The 23,265-nt window shown below is 40.1% G+C and overlaps 1 long non-coding RNA gene across 1 annotated transcript in view; it reads left to right on the top strand.

Annotated features, from left to right (window-relative positions):
• Positions 1 to 23,007, top strand: part of LOC104910464 — a 55,629-nt gene extending 32,622 nt beyond the window's left edge. Inside the window, exons 3-5 of the long non-coding RNA XR_793100.3 lie at positions 17,990 to 18,080; positions 20,968 to 21,042; positions 22,933 to 23,007. This is a non-coding gene — a long non-coding RNA (uncharacterized LOC104910464). The remainder of the gene's footprint in view (positions 1 to 17,989; positions 18,081 to 20,967; positions 21,043 to 22,932) is intronic.
• The last annotated feature ends 258 nt before the right edge of the window (positions 23,008 to 23,265 follow it).

Raw genomic sequence — 23,265 nt, 5'->3', positions numbered from 1 at the left:
TCTTTAGTCAGTGGAGAGAAGGATGTTTTTGCTATATACAGTTGCCTGTATTTGATTGACTTGTTCACGTTTTGTGACTGTATTTTTTTTTTCTTTCTAATTTACAAAATCAATCCACCATTATATTGACAGTTAGTAAATAATTCAGTATTTTTAGCAGAGCGCTGAGGGGAAGGTAGTTTGTAGTACTTGACTGATCTGGAAGTCCATCTCCCACCGCTCCATGATCATCCTTCAGATCACCAGAAATGGTTTCCTACCTAATCTCAACTGAACTGGATGAAAAATATCTCTTTATCTTTCTGCTAAGCCACAATTTTTCTGTGGTGCCTTTTTGAATCTTCCCTTTAAAAGCCATGAGGAGGGTCGTGGGAAGCTACAATTAAAAGATCACAAATTTCAGGAGGTTAACGGAGAGGCTATATGCAGAGAACACCTGGAAACAACTAAGAAAAATGGTAGCAAGGCCAGAACTGCATGTACTGGAGTACCCTTTCCCCTTTTGTTCACGGACATCTTGGATTATAAATAGAAGATAATGGAATGCAGCGTCCTACAGGAGCCGTGAATAATTAGATGGCTGATGTACAAGAGCAAGTGAAGGTCGCACAGATAAACTAAAATAATGCTTGAATTTATTGGGAGGAAAAATGAATTGGAAATGACTTTGCCTGGCTTCTTTTTTTAATGATGGGAAAACAAAGTATATAAATCCTGAAAAGCAAAAGCTCAATTCAAGACACCAGTAGAAATCGAGAGTAATTCCATTAAAGCTAATGGAATTACGTCAGTGTAAGACCGGAGGTAAGTTCAGACCCAATTACATCTTGCTCCTGAAATGAGATTTCAGTATTGTTTGTTAGTATTTGTATTACACCGGGAGTCCAAGGGAGAGCATCGCATTGCTGTACTGGGTCATGCTCCCAAGAACCTCCCATCTCAATAGAAAAAGTGCACAAAATAGGAGAACAGAGGTAGATACTAATCTTTTATATAACAGAATGAAGAACTGAGGCAGAGAAGCTGAAATGACAACACAGAAGTAACTTTGCTCACTAATTGCATTCCTTTCCCAGTAATATTGTGTTTGGTCAGTGTTTTCTGTGTGGAGGAATAAATTATGAAATAGGAAAAAAAAAAAGAAAAAGAAAGTGGCAGCTGATGGGAAACAATAGGATGTATGGATGGGAGGTAGCAGCTTTTTGGTGACCTAAGTTCTTTATCTTCCTTTAAAAGAGTTGCAGAAAGTACAAAGTAGGACAGCATCTCCTTATTATGATTATTTCCTCATATTTTTTTGATGTATTATGTTCTCCCAATCAACATCTGGAATACTTACATCAAGTACCAGATCTGGAGGTTGGTGGCCCTGCCTGTGGCAGGAGGATAGGAACTTGGTGGTGCTTGAGGTCCCTTCCAACCCAAGCCATTCTGTGATTCTATGATTCTATTGTAAATAGGAGAGTATAAATAGTATCAATGTAAATTTCACCTTGTCTTGCAGGTAAGGAACAATTATTTAATACAATAAATGGATTTTACTAAACAGGGAACACAGAAAAACCCAACATCTAGGAAAGAGGTTTTCTTATGGTCAGTACTTTCCCCTGAACCCATGGTATTCTTACTTTTTTATTATTGCCTGACATTTGTGTGGTTTTAGAGAGATGCTAAGATGCTCTGCGTTTTTAACAATGCAGAGAAATATTTTGAATTTCCTCCAGCCATCCTGTCAGCAGACAGATTTTCTCAAGAGTCTGTGGCAGCTGTTACTGTTGGGCTCCTAACAGTGCTGCCTAAACTCTAGTAAAAATTTTATAACCTCTAATTTACTGTCTGGACAGTAGTGGGTTGGTTGGGGAATCGTAAAGGAGTTACTGTTTTGACTCAAGTGACCATCAAGACTGTCAGTGGGACATGGAAAAAATAATATGATATTTCAGTCTGATTTAATAAGAAAATTATGGACTTCCCTTAGGTGTGTTTCTTGCTGGCTAATCCACAGCTGCATAGAGGTAGCGGCTCCTACAGCTTGGATTAAAGCCTAATGGTGAATAATATTAGGTGTAGCTAAAGTGTTGAAATTTCAGGCAAGTTTCAGTTTGCTGTGCCAGTTATAGGAGGTGGAATTGTGAACCAATTGACAATTTGACTCGTAGATTAAATGATCTCTTTCTTTTCAAGTAATGTTGTGTGCTGTTTTTCAACCACATTGCATTTGAAGAGCCACCACACCAACACTGAGAGTATTACAAAGGCAGCTACCTAGGGAGGGGAAGCAGAAGAGTAGGTGAATATTTCTATGCTGTTTTATTCTCCATTAAGCAAAAAGCCCCTAAAATAGCATAATAACTTTTGAATAGTTGAGATGGAAATCTTCCCCATCAGTTTTCCTGCTACACATCCAAACATTTGAGAAGTTGATTTTGTATTGTTGCTCAAAAGTTGCTGCTGGGGATTTTATTTTCTGTTCTTGCAAGACAGTGCCACAGACCTTTCTTTGAAGTTACCTCTGGCATCTTCAACCTCCAATATAATAAAAATAAGTACATTTCTAAAACCACATCAATTTAATGCATTAATATAATAGATTGATAAGGAGTAATCAAACAGAATACATCTGATTCAGCAAATTCCTCGTATGGAGGTTTCCGGGGCAGATAAGGTTAAATTGCTGATAGAATTTTTTTCTTATCCTCTATAAGGTATAGTAAAAGGGTCTCTTTTATTTAAGACTTTTGTTAGAAAAGTGTTTTTGAGCAGCAAATGAGATCCTGCTACTGTAACAGAGGGGATGTTAAGTGAGGGAGACCCATTTGAAAATCATGCTGAGGACAGGGTGATACAGGGTGGATGAGGTGTTGGCTAAGTGCTCTCATCTCCACTCACGAGAAAAAAGTGGCCCTATTTCTGGAGAGAAGAGGGAGAAGAGCTACAGCATCACACTGCACAATGTCTGGATGAGAAGCAAGTGACAAGGACTCATCTAGATGACAAGTAGGAGCATGGATAATGAGGAACCTCTACATCAGAACGTGATGTCAGATTCAACAAAGGTGTAGAATTTGCCAACATCTGTGTCAGCAAAGTCACAGCAACATACTGAGTTCTGAATGGCTGCAGCTGTGCTCAAAGCCACATGTGCAGGATTTAATGCAGGACTTTAAGGTGATCATAAAGACCTGGGCATAGCAGTGTTTTTGGTCTGCCAGAGCCTAAGTCCAGTCTGATGTAGTTGATTAGAGGAGCCTATGACCGCAAAATAACCAGCTAATGTTAGGCTAATGGAGTGAAATGTATGGGCAGAATATTTGTGTTCGGCAGGTACAGCTAAAAATATCAATAGGTCTCTTAGCTGTTCTACATACCACTGACTTATTGTTCTTCTGTGTCATTAGTATGGAAAAGTAGACAATCAGGAAGCAGTATTTTTTATTTTTATTTTTTAAAACTTGTATGATTGATTCAGGGCTTACCAGACATTTTCATAAACACTGTTGATTAACCAGACACAGCCTTCAAAGAGTGGAAACTCCCCTTGGACTGAAGAGTTGGGAAAATGGCAGTAAGTGCTGGGAAGAGCACCAGACCAGTGAATTAATGGTTTTAAACTGAGACAGGAGAGATTTAGGTTAGGTATTAGGAAGTAGTTTTTCACTCAGAGGGTGGTGACACACTGGAACAGGTTGCCCAAAGAGGTTGTAGATGCCCCATTCCTGGAGGCATTCAAGGCCAGGCTGGATGTGGCTCTGGGCAGTCTGGTCTGGTGGTTGGTGACTCTGCACATAGCAGGGGGGTTGAAACTAAATGATGATTGTGGTCCTTTTCAACCCAGGCCATTCTATGATTTTATGAATAGAGCAGAGCTCGCTGAGTTACAGGATGGTGTTGTTGAAAGGGGCTTCTGGAGGTTTTCTTCAAACTCCTGCTAATGGAGCACTGTCACTGGGTCTTCATTGCCTTGGTACAAAATTTGGTTAAGGAAAACACTGAGGTTCAGTAACGTCTTGTAACGTCTTGTAACTTCTTGAAACTGTCTTCATGCCTTTTGCTGGCTTGCCTTATTGTCTTATCTACCTCTCGGGGTAGAGACCCGAGTGAGTGATACAGCCAGAAAATTTGATACAGCTTGTAGGTTGTCAGTTTCAAACCTGATCTGGAGGGATTCTCTGCATCTAGATAGCAAAAGAGCTTTAAAATCAAGAAAGCTTATAGTCTTCAAAGGAGTTTGTGGGGTGAAGAGGCTTTCTTAGTCTTTCAAAACTTCAAGCATGCTGAGGGAGGTGATTATTCCCTTCTACTCTGCCCTCGTAAGATCCCAGCTGGAGTACTGTGTCTAAGTCTAGGGCCCCCAACACAGGAAAGATTTGGAGCTTTTGGAGAGGGTCCAGAAGAGGTCCGCAAAGATGATCAATGGACAGGAGCACCTCTTGTATGAAGACAGGCTGAAGGAACTGGACTTGTTCAGTCTGGAAAAGAGAAGGCTGAGGGGAGACTTCATTGCAGCCCTCCAGTATTTAAAGGGAATTTAGAAACATGAGGAAAATCAACTTTTTAGAAGGGAGATAGTGTTAGGACAAGGGGAAGTGGTTTTGAATTAAAGGAAGGAAGATTTAGGTTAGATGGGAAAGTTTTTTGCTGGGAGAGTGATGAGGTGCTGGAACAGACTGCCTCAAGAAGTTGTGGATGCCCTGTTCCTGGAGTGTTTAAGGCCAGGCTGAATAGTGCCCTGGGCAATCTGATCTAGTACTTGAGCAAGTGGTTGGCAACCCTGCGTGCAGCATGGGCATTGGAACTTGATGATCCTTGGGGTCCCTTCCAACCCCAGCCATCCTGTTTCTGGGTGGCACCAAGGGACATGGTTTAGTGGGCATGGTGGGGATGAGTTGGTGGTTGGACTGGATGATCTTCGAGATCTTTTTCCAATCTTAATGATTTTAAATAGAGCCAAACTGTGTATTTTGGTACTTACTCAATGATGCAGTCCTGGATGCTATGTGATCAGGTAGCTGAATACTACACATATTATAAGCTGTAAGTGTGGATTTCGTCTAGTATTTGTGTATTCTCCAGTTGGGTAGAGTCTTGAAAACAGAGATAAGTACTGGGGCAGTTTGCTGATTCAATCTCAGTGAACAAATTAACACTGGATGGTAATGAGTCCCATTTGGAATAACATTAAAGCCACCGAGAATCCAGTATGTCAGCGATGTTTGATCCCCAAAAGGCCAGAGCACGTAGTGAATGTGGCAGTGTCATTGGATAGCCAGTTTCAGAATAGAAGTACAAGGACTGGAGGCGTGTTTAAGAGATGTTCATTTTTTTCAGCATGGGAGAATCTACTTTCTAATAATGTATTTTCCTAACCCTCTATCTGTAATGATTTTATTTAGACAGATGTAGAATTATTAATTCAGATTGCTCAAAACCAATCCACGATTTAGAGCTGGAATTTGTCTCCTGGTGCTACCACAATGCACACTGCATAATACATTTGAGCTAGATGGCAAGCAAGTAAGATGTGAAAATTTCTGTGCTCCTTGTAAGCATCGTCATCATTTACCCAAGATCTCATGTCCTCATAGCTCTACAGATCTTGATCTTCTTTCTGCTCAGGAAGTCAGTTTTTGTCTGAAAAACTCTTCTGTCCATTTGGGAAAGAAATGAAAAAAAACAACCCATGTATTTCTAGGATTACTCCCCTTAGCTTCTTGCATTTTAATCTGATGTATTGATGTAAGATGTATTGATTAAAAAAAATAAAAATCAGTCACATACTTCAGGAACACCTCTTCTGTGGTGCTTTGGGCCTTTAATGGGTAATACTGCTGTATTTATTTTGGTAATTGGTCAGCAGTGCACAGACTTTGAGTAGCTGTTGCATAAGCTTAGCATACGTATAGTAGTGAATGAAAGTCTGCTTTTAAGCACTAAATAGTGCAGGGAAGCATGTTTGGGTTGATTTGTCTGCTATTACAGTGCACTGAGTGTGACTTTCTTCTTCTTCTTGTTTTGCGTGTCCCTACCTGCGTAAATGCAATGTGATTTTCGCAATGTGGTTCTAAATATATAATTTCCTAGCTTAGTTACATTCACAATAGCTAACATTGCAGCAAGGCAACAGAGAATCTGGCACAGGAATATTTTCTTCCATTCATAAGCCTCAATTCAGGGAAAGGAGAAACACTATTGATCTTTCATCAGGTAATTTTCTTCTTTCAAGTACCTGCATTGGGCTTTTAAAAGCAGTTCTTAAGATGAATCCATTTTCCCCCTAGAGAGCAAACTTGCTATCAGCAGCAGAGGTTTCTGAGAACTGGACTTGCAGTTCTCACATGTGAATGGATTGGAACAATTGGATATTCTTCACTGTAATCAAAGAGTTGCTGTGTCTGAGTTCGTTATTTGCTTGGTCCATTGTCTTCAGCCAGCAGAAAAAGCTAGTCTTACCTTACTTGAAACAAAACTCAGAGCCTATTGGTTTGTAATTAAGTTCCTCAGACCTTTTATTCTGTTTGTTTATTGTTTTATTACATATTTGTGTCCAATTCTTAGTGGGGAATTTTTGGACCACCGACAATGCATTTTAATTGCTGTTCTGCGCCTGGAAATAGCATCCTTCTGGCCACAGCCTAGGGCATTTTGTCATGGACCACGGATGGTGGTTTGCACAACTCCTGTAATAGCAGTACCTTTTGGGTGCTAGTGCCAAATTTATTGCCCCACGAAATGGGGTCTTCATTCACGTGGTTGCTCTTGCAGCTGTTTTATTGGCCAATAAAGGGCATCATGTTTTTGTAATCTAACTGCTAGGATGTTTTATGACCTGATGTCAGCTGGAAGGTGGTGAGGAAGAGAGACTTGTGGTACATTAAGAATTACACATTATTGTCACCTGAGAGTCTGAAGGATCTTTAAATTGATGAAATGTGGGGCTGATCAGCAGAGAAGCCTCACCAGTAGCATTTCCTTTAAGAGTTTGTCTCTTTGTTGGAAAGTTAATCATTCCTAAAAAGAGACAGGTACATCATTCTGCCAGCTAAATTAAAGTGTTGTTAGAACGGCAATGCAAGTCAGAGTGAAACATAAGTTGAATGGAAAGGACAGTGAAGGAGATAGGAATAAAAGTATTTAGAGTTCAGGAACTCAGTATTTTAAATGTATTGCACTCTGTACAGGATAAATATATTAATTTCCCTTGCACTTCACAGCTTGCCCTTATGTTCAGAAAGTTGCAGAGATGTCAGATTTAAAGAGGCATATGAAGTATACAGGGTAGAGCAATAGGTGGTAAGTACGCTGCTGAGATCCATTTCTCTTCTCAGTTCAATTCTTTTTAGTCATCTCTGTGCTTTTTTTGAAAAAGAAATGCAATATGAAAACAAATAAAGCCACAACAGAAAATCCTGCTCTCAAGCAAACATAGTTTAAAGCTGTTTTCCATCATATATTATTTTCATATTTTTTTCTTTTCTTCTTTCTCTTGCTTACAAATCAGACAAATCAGATCTTGGCACATGTGCCTCAAAGGAGTGAGTTCGTAGAGCGCCAGTACTGTTACCAACTTCGACTTCTGTGCCTTGCTGTGTATTTTAAAATGGCTCTTTCCTTCAGCTAGCTTCCCTATCTGTGTATTGCTGTTCTCCAAAATCACATCTAGGGCAGGACCAGGAGGAGAGAAAGAAAACAAGACCGAATGGTCCAGCATTTAGTACCTCTGGGTTTTCTCATGTCAAGGCGATTATGGAGCTGGCCATAAAATTCTGGGCATCCCATGTCAAGATTTGATTGAGGGACCAGGGTGAGAAGTTCTCATGTCCTAATGTGCTACATGGAGAGGTTGTGGAGTCTCCTCCTTGGATACGTGGCCCTGGACATGTTGTGGGGGCCCTGCTTGAGGTGTGTTTCCACCAAATGGACCTGAGGTCCCTACTGACCTCAAACAGTCTGTGATCCTGTGAGTCAGGAAGATGGGAAAGTGTGCTTCAGAAATGCATGAAGATGTAGTGAGGGAAGGGATCATGTTCTAGCTCAGGGGTTAGGAATGGAATCATGTTTTGGGAATGCAAGTATTTGCAAGAGGGCATGCGGTAGTTTAGGGAGAGGTATATAGAGTAGAACTATACTAACAAACAGTTGTGTGATTTTTTTGTTTGTTTATTTTAGATAATTAGAAAACCCTTGGTAGATGTTTAGTTTGGGAGAAAGGATATTAGATTAATATTTTAATTTCATTTCTGTAGGGCATCTCTGAATGATGATTGAGTCCAGTGAGGTGAATCACAGAATGGTTTGGGTTGGAAGGGACCTTAAAGTTACCAGTTCTTCTGCCATGGACTGAGTTGACACTCACCAAATGAAGCTTCTCAGGGCTCCATCCAAAATGGCCTAAAGCACCTCCAGCGTTGGGACATCCACAGCATCCACAGCCTGTGCCAATGCCTCACCACCTTCTGAGTAAAGAATTTCCTCCTAATGTCTAGTCTAAATCTCTGTTCTCTTAGTTTAAAGCCAGTCCTTGTCCTATCAAACCCTATAAAAAGTCACTTTTCACTTCTTTTATAAAAAGTTGAGATTTCTTACTAAAAAATGTGAGATGTAGGTGAGCTAGGCAGGTGCTATTGGTTTTGGTTTGGGAACGTAAGTGTATGTGAACATGTAGAGCTACTACATTAAGATCATGTTTTTTATGGACAGAAAGGTATGCTTGTGTTCTTTGTGATACACAAGAGATCCAGAGGATGCTGTTTCTATTTAGGATATGATTTTGCTGCACATGGGCTGCAGGTATAAGGTGTAGAATTTTTTGGGAAGGCCAGGTGTACTGAAATCCCAGATGAATAAACCCAAAATCTTCTTGTCTCATTTTCATAGAGTTTCCAGGTGGAAAAGAAAGAGATGTCATGAGACATCCAGCTTATGAGATCCTTATGCATCTGTCTTAGAAGCTGAAGCTGTGACCCTGCCTCTGCCTTTTCCCCCTGATGATGTTGAAACACATTAAACAGATCAAAAGTTCGCAAAATACTCAGTTTCTCTGCATGACATTTCACTATTAATGGATTTTCCATCTGTCTTCAACATCTGGTGTAAATGCCAGTCCACTTGCATTGTCCAGACAGCTTAATGATATTCATTGTGAAACACTTATTAACTTCACTAGGAAGGTTTATGAAGGGTTTCTTCAATGCCTAGGAGGAGGACTTCTAACAAACCAGACACCCCATTCCTGTTGTTTTTTTTTTAAAGTCTCTTCACATTGCTGATTAAGGAAATCAGCATGTATCAAATCTTCCTCCAAGCTGGACTATGAGCTTTATGGTTACTTTTCCACCATGTTGTTGTCTGAGATGGAGCGGTCCATATAACTTCATTGGATATGTCCCCTTTGTGTATGTAGTTACTTCTTTCTTCTGCAATATGTAGCACTTGATTCTATTGATTCAATTGATGCTATGGTTAAATAACATGGCTTTCATGCATTGCTGCAGTGTTTCTTGGATATTTGTGTTGAGTCTTTAAGCTGATCTTCTTGGAGACGATAAACCAGTTATTTTTGCACTTTAGATTACAAAATACTTACTTGTCATTCCCTTGCTATTTAGATTTCTTGCTAGTGAAAGGATGAACGTTTTTCATAGGTTTATAAGATAACCTGTTCAGTACACATTGACGATTTCAGTGGTAAAATCACTGCTAATGCCTTTTCTTTCTCATTTAAAACCTGATTGAAGAATTAGGTTTAGGCACACTGCTTAATTTAATACTACATATAGGAGCGTTTGTGGTTTAATACCTCTAACTGGAAAGACACAAATAATAAGAGCAAGATGAAAGGTCTCTTGAGCCATTCATTTGCTGTAGATTTCTTGCTCACTTCACAAAATAGCAAAACACTTCACAGTTGTTTGAGTGAAGTGGTTTCATTTTTCAATTAAAATAGCTTGCTCTCAAACAAAGTTGTCTTCCCTTAAATGAAACACAACTTTTCTGGGGTGAAAATGCCTCTACTTCAGAAATTTGTGTGATTTCTTCCCTTTTCTCATATTTTCTGTGAATGTTTGTCAAGAAAACACAGGAAAAAGCAAAAACATCTATTAAATAATAGAATAAACCTCAAAAGATCCACGTATCTTCACTGAGAGTTTTCGTACTCCAAGGTAGAAGGCACAAGCTCTTGTTATTAATGGTGGTTTCAGTGCAGTTTCTCAAGGAGAGCTAAAGCAATCGATCACTCATTCACATCAGTAGAGTGCCCTTCATCTTTACTTTTCACGGTGCTGTATCAAGTACTACACCCACGTTAAATGCTAAGCCCAAGAGACCAAGTGTGGGAAGGATAATAGGCTAAATTAATCTGCTGGTCAATTTATCTATAGTCCATTTATCCACATCTTTCCTACATACATGTCTGTGTGTAGGGCATATTCTTCTATGCTTGTACACCCAGAATCTCTCAAATCCATCCAAATTACATAATCAGCTGGAATTGGTAGGAGCACAAACACACACACACTGATATGGACATTGGTATAGAAATTGCAGTGTAAGGAAGGAGTGCTATTGCACTGGATTGTTTGAGTTGGAAGAGATCATTAAAAATTGTCCAGTCCAGCTCCCCTGCAGTGAACACGGACACTTACAGCTAGATCAGGGTGCTCAGAGCAGAGGTGACCCACTGTTTCACAGCTGCTATGACAGCATTGTTGTTAGAAAAATTGTCTACACAATCCATCTTTCATCATTCTGAACAGATGGAAATCAAAAGGTGCCAAATCTGGACTACACAGTGGGTGTGGTAGGACAGTCCAAGCAAAGTTGGCAATATGCTCCATGATCTTCAAACTGGTGTGGGGCCTGGTGTTATCGTGCTGCAAGAGAAAGGTTATCTTCTCCTCTGGACCAACTCAGGCACCTCTTGCCCTTGGTGAAGCCACACAAATTAACCCATATCACCTCCCTTTTTTCCAAGAAGATCTGTTCCATTATCTTCCCCAATACAGAAGAGAGGTTGACAGGTTTGTACTTCCCTGTTTTTTTCGGCTGGGAAATAAATAGGAATACACAAGCTTTTTTTCTTTCTGATGCTTTTCCCAAAAGTAGAAGCTATTGACTGCAATAGTATATAATATGAGAGAACATATTTAAGCAGATAGAACATTTGGCTCTTTTGTCTGCATGAAGTCCGTGGGAGTCAGTATATTGTTTTTTTGTGTCTGTGGCTGCACTCTGCAGAAAGCAACTTAGAACAGGAAGTTTGCATAAATTGCAGTCCAAGTATGTAAGGTTTCCAAAAAGATTTGAGAGTTAGAAACATAAGACAACATCTAGTTCTGTGCAAATTTCAGGGAAGGAGTTTCTAACACTCCTATACAGTATATGAAATGTTTTTCTGTCTTTGTGGCTGGTGTGCAGGACTCAACCAGCATAGTGTTCTCCCTGCGAGTCATATGACTGCATTAACTCCTGCTGCATGGATGAGAATGAAGCAAACTTGAATCTTAAATGGGCATAATGCTTCTGAAAGGAGATGGAATGACAGCTTTTATCCAAGCTTCAGCAGGGAGCTGCAGTAAATTACTGGAAGAAAGACATGGTAACAACTGTGTATGGGCTTTATGTTGCTTTCTGGCTTTGCAGCAGCCACCTCTGCCTTATGCCACTAAGAATTGCTGCAAGGATGCGTCTTACTAACCATTCCATCACTGGCATTGACCCACTAATGCTGAAATGCAAAATTCACAACAGAAGGAGCACCGTCAAAGCCATCAGAATAGTCATGATTAGAGAACACTTAGTCTTGGGCACTAAAAGGATTATTGGGGCAATACCAGAGAAAATGGTGAATATTAAGAGCTCACAGAGAGCAGGCGAGTTCCTTAGAGTAGGAACAGGGGGACCTGCTTGCTTTTTGCTAAAATACAGTGCAGTAAGATGGGCTGCTCCAGTACGATGTAAGTTGGAAGAGCAGTTGAAAAATAGTACTTGGTTTATTAGCACCTAGAGGAAAAAAAATGACTGTCATGATCAGTAGGCACTAGGGTTCATAAAAAAGAAATTATGGCAAATTAAATTAATTTCTGTCTCTGATAAGCTAAGAGGCTTAGTGGGTAATGAGAGGGTGGTGTAATATAGCTCACTTCTGGCAAGGCATTTACAAAGGATCCAAGGGACTCTTTTATTAGGAAATACAGTGAAACTTTGAAAATTAAAACTTGATTTGGGAATAATCTGGGTGAGAGAAGAAGTCACTTGAGAGGTGACTAATGGCAGCGCTGGTTCCTGCTTTGGGTGCCATCTGAGCTATGAGTTATGACCTGATAGATGTAGTCTCCAGCAATTCTGATCTAATCTGTAGGTGATATGAAGATAGGGTCTTATATGATGTCCTGCATGTGACTTAGTTGAAAAACACAAACCTGAATTTTTGGCAGCAGATCATTGAGTAACTACTTGCGAGAGCTGGCCTCTTCTACCAGGTAAATAGCAATAGAATGAGAGGGAATGGCCTCAAGTTGTGCCAGGGGTGATTCAGATGGGATGTTAGGAAAAACTTCTCTGAAATAGTGGTCAGGCACTGGAACGGAATGCTCAGGGAAGTGGTGGAATCACCACCCCTGGTGATGTTCAGGAAACATTTAGATGTAGTACTTAGGAACATGGTTTCGTGGGCATTATTGGTGGTAGGTGGATGGTTGGATGGTGATCCTAGAAGTCTTTTCCAACCTTAATGATTCTATGGTTCTGTGACTGGACAAATTTGGTAGGGGAGTTGCTTTGATTAGATCCAGTGTTCTCCATGCTTTCACAGAATCATAGAATCATATGAATTGCTTCATAATTTTTATTTATTTTTTTAAAGAGGCAATATAACAAAACAAACAAAAACTGTATAGGAACTAAAAGGACTATTCAGGATTGTACTAGGGTTTTCTCAATTTCATTTCTGTGATGAAATCTGTGAAGGCTACTATCTGATTGCAAGCAATATGTCTTAGTTCAGAATCTTTGAATAAAGTAGCTGCTAACCTATAGCCATGCTCATCTCCAGAGATGACACAGTGCCAGGTAAAATACCCCTTCTCTTCCCACACAACCACAGGTCATCCCCTATGCTCCCTGAAGAGAAATGAGGGCACCACATTTCCTCATTCTTTGAAGTGACAAGCAATTTGGAAATTTATGATTCTTTTATTATAGAAGATCGTGTCGCTTCAATCTTGGAAGTAGCAGTCTGTTTTTCTCCTGGCTTTTACTTGGCTGGATGATTTACACCTATGCAAAGGGGTTTGCTGACAGAACAGAATTAGGGCTCTTATTTTAGTCTGTTGTAAATGCTTCCTCAACATGCAGCAGCAGTTCCTAAAGAAGAAAGGAAAAAAAAGTTTGAGCATCACTGTGGAGACTGAACAAGTAGATTTAGCTTTTCTTCCTTTGGTGGCTTTAATGGTACAGTAATAAAGATAGTTTAAGGCTTGGTAAAGCAACTATTCCTCCTAGCTCATCTTTCTGCTTTGTTTACCTATGCAATAAATACTCAGAGATTCTCTGAGAGATGCCCACTGCTTCCATCCTGTTCTGCTTGCAGCCCCAGCGGATGAGGCACAGTGTTGACTGTGGGCAGAATTATACCAACATAATCCAGCATATCTTTCCATCCTATTGTGAAGTGTTTGCTATCCTAAGTGTTGGACGCATCAGCCTGCAAATTGCCAGGTTGGATGGGGCCTTGAGCAGCCTGATCTGGTGCCTGATTTAGTGGTTGGCAGCCATGCGTGCAGCAGGAGAACTGGAATGAGATGGTCTTTGAGGTCCCTTCCAATCCAAGGCATTCTGTGATTTTGTAATTCTATGGTTCTATGAAATATCCTTAGCTCTGTTGTAGGATCAGCCCAGCTGTGTGGGGGACACCCAAAAGGTGTGGATTACTGCTGTAGTGTAGGCATAGGCTTCCCTGAAGTATCCATGGGGGCCCCCCCTACACAGATCATGAAGGTCCTCCATTGGCTTTGCTCTGAAGTTAAACACTTTGGTTAGGTGGAGAGAGAAGAATCACAGCCTACAGGGACTAGAATTACTCCTTGCTGTCTGTCACTGTGGCGAATGTGTAAAGTTTTATATAAATACCTTTGGAGTTTGATGTGGTCTATCATCAGGTCCCACAGTCCTTCACAAAATCCAGCTGTACAACAGACAGATCGGCTGAAGTCTTACAATGTAAATAATATCTTTCTGCATGCTTGTTGCACCCTTATGTAATTATGCATCTGACTACTATGTAGTCTATATTCACTATATTCACATGCAGATACTTAACCTGTTTCTGCTTGAGCCAAGATTGTGATGCCCAGTTCTCTGCTCCATGCATTACAATTTTTACTTTCCATTGCACAAGAAAATTTGCAGTGGTGGGGAAATACAGCTGTTGTGTAAAAGGCAAATGAGTGGCTTAAAGTATACTGTGCTCACTGGCATAGTTGTACCCAAATCTACTTGTCCTCTCAAATGCTTTCTCCATTGCAATGCAGTTGAGCTATACCAAAGAGGATGCTGAATGTTATGAGGTTTCCCAGCTTTGTATATGAATATTTACAATTTCCATTTCCTTATGGGAAAAAAAAAAAAAAGCACTTCAGGAACAAGTATTATTATGAGGAGTGCTGAGCTTCTCAGTGCCCTGCCAGGTGACACAAGGAGCTGGGAGGGGACAGAACCAGGACAGGTGACTCACACTGGCCAAAGTGATATCCCACATCATATGGCATCACACTTTGCAATAAAAGCTGGGGGAAAGAAGGACAAATGAGGGGGATTCTGGGAGTGATGGTGTTTATCTTTCCTTCAGTCTGTCACCACAGAGAAGGGAAGCAGCTGTCACTGCATCTGCATCTTCACTATGCCCATTTTAAAACTGGATAAATTAATTACAGATACGATCATTCAAAAAACACACTGTAAGCAGCTGCATGCTGGAGATTGTGGATTTGGTGGACCATAGTTCCTTGGTAAAGAAAACAGCAGCCGTAGGAAATGCTCACGCAGCAGTGTGACATCTCTTGTATTATTTAATGCGTTGTCTTTGCAATTTCTGTGCATACAGAAATGCACAGCAAGAGGTGTTATTCTTCCTAAGAGATGCCCTTTTCTTTTCCATTCTTGGATGCTAATTTTTACAATACTGCTGTAGCTGGGTAAGTCCATTACAAAGTTTATATTTTAGGTACTCTGTATCTCTTTAGACTGTTTTATTTACTATTGTGTGGAAGACTTTTTCAGAAGCAAATTCTATTCATCAGAGATACCCCTTTAATTACCTTCCACACTTGTGAGGGGAGAAAAATATAAAGAAAGCTAATAATAATAATAATAATAATAATTGTAGTAGTAGTAGTAGTAGTAATAATAATAATAATAATAATAATAATAATAGTGACATATCTTGTTATCGTTACATGTTAAACTCAAATCCTGCAGGGACTGGAGCTTTGAGGCCTTATTTTTATTGAAGATCTTAATAGCATTTAATGTAAATTAAATATAATCAGTGTCTGATTCCTGAGCGTATCTGTGAGGCTGAAGAATAAGAAGTTAATTGCTCTGACAGCATAGTGGGAACTACTAAAATCAGGCACCAGCGTGTTAGTTAAAGTGCATTTCGAATTAAGTGGTGGAAAGAAGAACTTCATTTTTTTTTATTCCCTCACCCACTTTTTTTGGTAGCAACTCACTGCAAAGTCTGTGTGATGTATGGATTTGTTACATAAGTTATCTAACATCAAATTTGCATTAGAATACAAATGCAGGAGATTCTTTCTGGCTTTAGAAATTGGGCAGGATCAGACGCATAAGCCTAACATACCATTTTACTTTGAGGATCAGTAATTGCTGGTACGTAAATCCCTGACGTGTTCAGCAGGCAGATGATTTAATGAGGTCTGCAAAATAACTGGACGTCAACTCTAGCATTATGAAAGGCTCCGTCTTGAGATGGCTCCTTATGGAATTCATGCACTTGGTGGCAAGATTTACTTGATTAAAAGATTAGAGACGAGTCTAATTGTTTAGTCCTCAGGGTAGGTGATTGGGCAGGATTCAATTCCGTGCTCCCTCTCTTATGTGGAATACCTGGCTGCGGCAGAGATGACCTCATCTATTTCAAATTAAAGATAATGTAATTAGTCAGCCGGTGTTGTGGGCCATGCAATCATAAATAAATGCATTTTGATGAATGGATGCAGAAACGTTATCTTAATGTAACTAAGGAGAGCTCAGAAAAACTAGCTATCTGATCCAATCCTGTCTTTATAGTAGATTGTTTTTCTTTCCTCTGTGGTGCCACAGGATCTATGCCTTCTCTGCACATGTTCAATCCTTAACATACATCTGAATTACTGTTCTACACCAAAGAGATGTCATCGTCATGGTATGCTAAGCTTTTCCTTGACTACTGGGTAGGTCCAATCCATAAAGTCAGTGTACTTTTATCCTAGAAGTTTTCCCACCTGTTCTGTCCGTGCAAAGAACTTGATTTTGTGGATGAAGGCATCCAAACTTTCTTGTGGTGGTGAATGTTGCAATTCTTGTTCTTTCTGCTCTGTCCCAGTGCTTACTGATAAGGCTCAATGTATTTGTAGTTAAGTTGTGCTAGGTAAAGGCTGTGCTTGGGGCTGTGCTTGTTCCTCAAAGGAGAGAGGGAAAACATTGAAAAAAGTCTTGCAAGAGATAGTATCCATTAGTTCTGTCAGAGCAGCAGGAGTCATAGAATCATTAAAGTTTGAGAAGACCTCTAAGATCATCTAGTTCAACCATCAACCCATCTCCACCATGCCCACTAACCATGTCCCTCAGTGCTGTATTTACCCTTTTGTTGACAACCTTCAGCAATGGCAACTTCACCACCTCCTTGAGCAGCCTGTTCCAATGCTTCACCAATGGAAGAAGCTAAAAGGTTGAGACATGCCCTGGGTTTTCAGGACAGAAGGGTCCTAATGAGCCATCTTTTTTTTTAATCAGAGAGCTTCCATTCACTCCGCATCCTGCTGACTAAAACAGAGTAGCTGACAAATGAGTTTTTCACTACAGCTATGACTTAAAGATGTCCTCTAAGGAAGAAAAAGATCATTTTCTTTAGGTATTTTTTTGAGCCTTTCCTGACTTTTTGATTGAAACATAATTGAAAGCCACCCCTTTCTTCAAAAAAAGGTTTTGAAGCTCAAAAAAAATAATGGTTTGAAGTTCTCTCTGGGGAAGTTTAGAGGCTAAAAATATTCCATTGACCTTATGAAGCTTGGGAACTACTGGGCTGAGCTAAATCCCTATGGGCAGCACTTACATCACTTTCCCCTACTTTGTTTGGTCCTGACCAGAGATGCCAGCGACCATCTTACAAGACACTGTAGTGGAATTCGAGGTGCAAAAGGGAATCGCAACTCTCTTGGCTTGCTGCCTGCGTGTTTTAGTTCTTAGATGTGCTTTGATATTCCTCTGTGCATTGACAGTGCTTCTTTGGAGCTACTGTGTCATTAGCAGGGAGGTCACCATTATAAGGAAACTTGTCCTGCTCAACATCTGCCTCTTTCTCTCCCCAGCAACCATACTTTTCTGGGCAAGCCATCAAACAACTTCCCCATCCCATCTCTCTTTCCTATATAACCCTTATTTTTATAATTTCAGTTGCAATACCAATCTTGTATGATGGACTGGCTGCCTGCTAGATCTTCACTTTGTCTTCCCTCATTGACTCTGTAGGTCTACAGGCATTTTCTTTGTGCTATTGAGAGAGGGATGTTTTGAGCAGCTCCTTGCTAGGTGTTCCTACAGCCCTGTCTGTTATTGCTACTCAGGACCCAAGACTTGCATGGTCCTACCGTGGCTTCATGTGATGTGTGTTGTGTTGTTTCAACCGCTCTGCAGTTTGATGAAGCTCTGTAAGTATCTCATTATGCAATTAATTTCAATTGCATTTCACATCGTCTCTCCTCTTCTGCAGGCATGCAACCCAGCAAGAGACTAATAAAACCATCACGACTAGCACCAAAGCCATCAAGCAGCTGTCTGAGGTTGTCAGAGGCTCATCCAGGGTATGTGTCATTCAAGATGCTGTTGGGAGAGAGTGCTGGGGCTTGTGGAGGGAGGAATAAAGAAAAAAGAAGTGGGTAGTGAATGCTTTAAAGCTGTTGAACCCCATGTCTTGTTATGGCTTCCTTTACTGTTACACAATAAGCATGGCTTGTGTTTCTGTTGGAAAAAGCTTCGGAACCTATTCTTCTCCCAAAACCTGGATCATGTGGGATTCAAAAGCAATGATTTTGTAACTGGTCTCATGCAGTTTGGATGAAAGTACAGAGATTATCCATCTCTACGTGAGTTTGGAGTTGATTAAATACTCAGTAGTGCAGTAGATGCACTTGGTGCAGATGAATTTATAAATGTGCTCAGAAGTCCAGAAAGAGGAGAGCAGCACAATGTTTGGATATGGCATTCATTCAAGGAAGGCAGTGGGGGGGATAGATATTTACAGGCTATGGCCAGATCAAAGCCAAACTTTGAATTACAGTTTACCCCACAGCAATCTGTTGTGTGGACACAGTGGTCTTCTGTCATCGGTCAGTTCAACTCGCATGAACATCTTTGTCAAAGGAGTAGGAGTGTCTCCCATTCCCTGATTCCAGTGGCAAGGAATGGACAATCAAATAATTTCTGACCTTTCCTCAAAGACTTTTAGATCCCATACATTCCTGTTGAATTTGACCTGCAGGGAGGAGCAGCAGCTTAACATATGGAATCCAGGGGAGCCAACTCCAGGTGTGAGATTTGAGAAGTTTCACCTTTATAGCAGGTGACTCACAAATAAGAATAAAGACATTTTCTCCTTGACTGTGCTGAGCAGTTATCTCTTATGTTCTTGATAGCAGAATCCATGTATTTTCTGGGTCAGAAATTTACCCAAATTGGTATTAATCCTCACTCACTTCCTGCACTTTTCCAAAATACTGTAATACAATTCTATTCTCACCTTCCTTCTACCTGACAGAAACACAACTGAAGAAAATACAATTGAACTTTGTCCAAGTGCATTTAACAGTCCAGATTTAAGTCACTTGCAAACAAGCATCTGAGAAAAGGAGTTACGAGTCAAATCGCCCCTAAATGACTTTTCCATTTATTGGCATCAACCTTATGCAGGCATCAGCCTTAATACTTGATGGTTATTAGCACATTTCTTTGATTAATAGTGGATTTCAAGGCCTATATTTTTTCCTTGCACACTCTGAAAATAATTGCATCAGACCTTGATGAACCAGAAGTTTTCTTCTTGGAGGCATAGAGATTTGGGCACCATTTTGTGACGTAAATTGGGTCCAAAGGGAAATCAGGCAAGGTCATGTTAAAGCCAATTACAGTGTCATACAAAAATGTCAGTATTAGCCTTTGAAGTCAATGTTGTGTCCAGTAGAAACTGTCAGCAGAACTGCTTTTACTGTCATGTGGAAAAAAATTGCTAAGTTAAAGGGAGAATATTTAAGACCAGAAGGAAATCGACACATAAACAATTTTAGTAATATGAGGAATAAACTTGCCACTCTCTACTGGCATCACCTAATAACTTTTTCTACTCCCTGGTCAATTCGTTTAACAGATTTTATTATTTTTAACTCTTCTTTTCCAACAGTTTGCAGTTCAAGTAATTAAACCTACAGATTTGATATAAAGCCTGGAGCCCTTCTCCCTTATATAGAATTAATGATTCTGGTGGGTATCAACTGCTGCGTTGGCAAGTCCCTACTGGGGATCTTGGTAGCAGTTCAAACTTTCCTCCCATAAAATTTCTCAGTTTGAAAATCATTCAATTAATTTAGAGCTTTATAATCAGACCTTCCCAACCCATTATTCTGTGTATTGCTTTGTATGCAGCCATGGACAAAAAAATGTATATCCTTTCCCCTCCTTGTTTTCCAGCCATAATGCACAGCCAGCAAGGTTCACAGTGGGAGTTTCTCTGACTTCCCTTGAAGCTCCAGGTGCTGCTGGAGTTATTGGAGTCAGGATGCCTGACTGAGCAAATTGATAGTATTTCAGGAGCAAAGATACTGATGTAAGGGGATCAGTGTGATACAAGGCAGGAGATTGATGTAAAATAGCACATGGTTATTTTAGGCCTTCCTTTTAAAGTAATCTCAAAGGGCTTAAATGGAGAGGCCTATCTGGATTCCGTGTTTCTGTAGAATGAGTGCTGGACCATTAGATCAGCTCTCCAGGGTGTATGTCTTGTCTTATTTTGCGTAAGTAACAAAGTTTATAGGCCTTTATTGGTAGAGTGGGAATAATGATATTTACCCTGTTCTAAAAATGGTTTTAAATCTTTGAATGATGAACTATAAGACTGGGAATATTCTTCTGTATGAAAATGCTCCCATTAAAAATTAAAGCTGTTTATCCTATGCTTTATAAAATACTTTCGTATTCTTAAGCAGTTGTCTAAATGTTGTGGTTTAACCCTGAAAGCAACTCAGCACCACATGCCCTTTCACTTGCTTCCTTTCTCCCAGTGGGACTGGGGAGAGAATAAAAAAAAAAAAAAAAGAGAATTCATAGGTTGACATAAGACCAATTTACTAAGTCAGAAAAGGAAGAAATAACAGTAATGGTAATAATATATATACATATAACGTGTTTATGTGTGCATGTATATTTATATTTACAAAACAAGTGATGCACAAAGCAATCGCTCCTCACCCATCAACCAATGCCCAGTCAGTCATTGAGCAGTGCTGGCCCCTAGCCAAAATCCATGAATTTACAGTTTCTTCACATGATCATATGGTATGGAATATCCATTTGGCCAGTTTATGTCAGCTGTCCTAGTGCTGTCCCCTCTCAGCTCTTTGTGCTTCCCCAGACCTCCCAAGAAAGAGTCAACTACTTGAATCAGGTCTTGCTAACCAAGTTTTTGTTCTCCCAACACAGCAAGAACGACTTCAGCTGGATAGACTGAAGAATCAGCTGTCTGATGCCATCCAAAGATACGGAGCTGTGCAGAAGGTGAGGGGCTCTCTTGTTTTTACCTTTCAGAGTGTGTATTTGGGAACACAATAAGTGGGAGCTAACATGACTGCTAGGAGCATGGAACATCTCTGTACAGCTCATCTCATCTCATCTCTACAGCTGTCCCTCTTCATTGCAGGGGAGTTGGACTAGATGACCTTTGAAGGTCCCTTCCAACTCTGAAGCTTCTGAAGGAGGGCTATGAAGATGGGGAAGGATCTGGAGGGCAGGATAGATGAAGAGCAGCTGAGTCCCTTTCTTTGTTCAGCCCAGAGCAGAGCAGGCTAAGGAGAGCTCTCATGGTGGCCTACAGCTTCCTCATGAGGGAGCTGTGTCAAGGGACGGCCAGGTGGGTATTAGGAAATGATTCTGCACCAGAAGGTGGTGGGCCTGGAACATCAAGCTCCCCATAGCAGTGGGCACAGCCCTGAGCTGCTGGAGTTCGAGGACACCACTGTCAGACAGAGTTTGGATTTTAGGTGGTTCTCTATGGAGCCAGGAGTAGGATTTGGGTTCCTTCTGACTTGGGGTAATCTGTGGTTCTATAATTCTATGCTGAGCAACAATGACAGAACTATGGAAGAGGAAAAAAACAAAACTTTGTCTTTGTTTATCTGATGGACATTCAGTGGTACCCCTGTCTTAGCCACTACAATTTTTTTGTGTTTCTCCACTCAGTGGGAGAGCAAGAAGTAATTGAACAATGTCCCCCTCACCTCTGTTGCAAATAATGTACAGGCAACACTGTTATTTACCTTAATTGTTAGCCTGCTGTATGGCTCTTCTGTTCTCTGTGTCTCTGCCAGAAGGTTTCCAAACACATCCTGTGGGTTGGATGGACCTGTCAAGGAGATCAAGCTGTTTAATAAAACAAACAAATGCTGAACTCTAGAGCTTCCGTTTGCATCTTGCTCTTCCACTTTACCCTGGGGAGACTCTGCAGATTTGCTTTGCTTTTAAACACTGTAGTAACAATTTAAATTTACCATCTTCAAAACACTTCTCTCTCCTCTGCTGCTACCTGCATATAACAAATTTGAACATATATCTGGATTAATTGAATTCTGTAGAAATATAACCTACACGATCTCTCATACTACTCTAGTACATTTTACCCGTGCCTGCAACACCTGGGAAGAATATACTGGAATTATACTGGTATAAAGCTGTATAAATACTGGCTGGAAACAATTTCTCTTATTAGAACCATTCTGCTCTGATTAATTCTCCAATACTTGCTGGCTATGGTTTAAAAAATATTTTAATAAGTGCCTAAAATTGCTCTTCAACAGCATGTATATGCTATAATATCATTTCATTGTCTCTACAACTATTAACTCTTTTTCTGCCCTATTCATAAACACAAGTGTGAGGGCTTTAAATGAAATGGCTTTATCCCATTAAATGAGAATTTGAAAGGATTCAGGTAAAGGGTTCCAGCCCCATATATACACACCTTTTTTGTACTTTTTTAATGTTCATGAGTACAATCCATCTGAATTGTATGTCTGCTTTTTCTTTTTTTTTAAACTGTCATCAATTCAGAAGTGACAAAATTAGCCTCTGCATTTTGTGAATGCCCAGTTGCGTCAGGAAACCAATCTGAGTGGTAAATTGCTACTTATCTACGTCCTAGCTGTCATTTCTTAAATACACGTTTCAGTTCTGATAACCTTGTCATTCTGGAAGCTTTGAAGACTTTTAATTCTGCAGGACCAAACTTTTCCATGTGGTTATACTCCCTTTCTTTTCTAAATAATAAGATTTTTCTCTTTGTCTTATTCCTTAAGTAGTAGAAGAAATAATTCCCTATGACTTCTTCCCTAAGAATTTGGATTGTGTTTTCTCAACCATTTTCCTTCATTTTTTTCTTCTTCCTTTTTACAGAAAATAGCAGAGAAATCCAAAGCTTTGCTTCCTACTGGGCAGAGAAGTAGCAAACAAGTAAGTTCATGTTTGTCTGTGTCTGTAACAGTACGTTGCTAAGAAAGTGCTATTTTCTATCCCACTAATGATGCTGAGGAGCATGTTCCTCCCCAAAGACCTACACTGAAGCCAGTGATGTGGTTTTCAAATAATAGTGTATGACATCTTTGAAGGTGGAAGATGCAGGGCTGAGGTAGAAGAGACTTGTAGGACCTGTTTAATTATTCCCTTCTTTTCTGTTCCCATGGGACTGTTCTTCTTTCTGAGGGTTTTATCTGTTCTGTAATTTATCAA

This window comes from Meleagris gallopavo, chromosome 3 (genome assembly GCF_000146605.3).
Source record: "Meleagris gallopavo isolate NT-WF06-2002-E0010 breed Aviagen turkey brand Nicholas breeding stock chromosome 3, Turkey_5.1, whole genome shotgun sequence".
In the NCBI taxonomy this organism is placed as follows: Eukaryota; Metazoa; Chordata; class Aves; order Galliformes; family Phasianidae; genus Meleagris; species Meleagris gallopavo.
The sequence above is the reverse complement of the archived record's forward strand: the minus strand, read 5'-3'. Positions and strand labels throughout refer to the sequence as shown.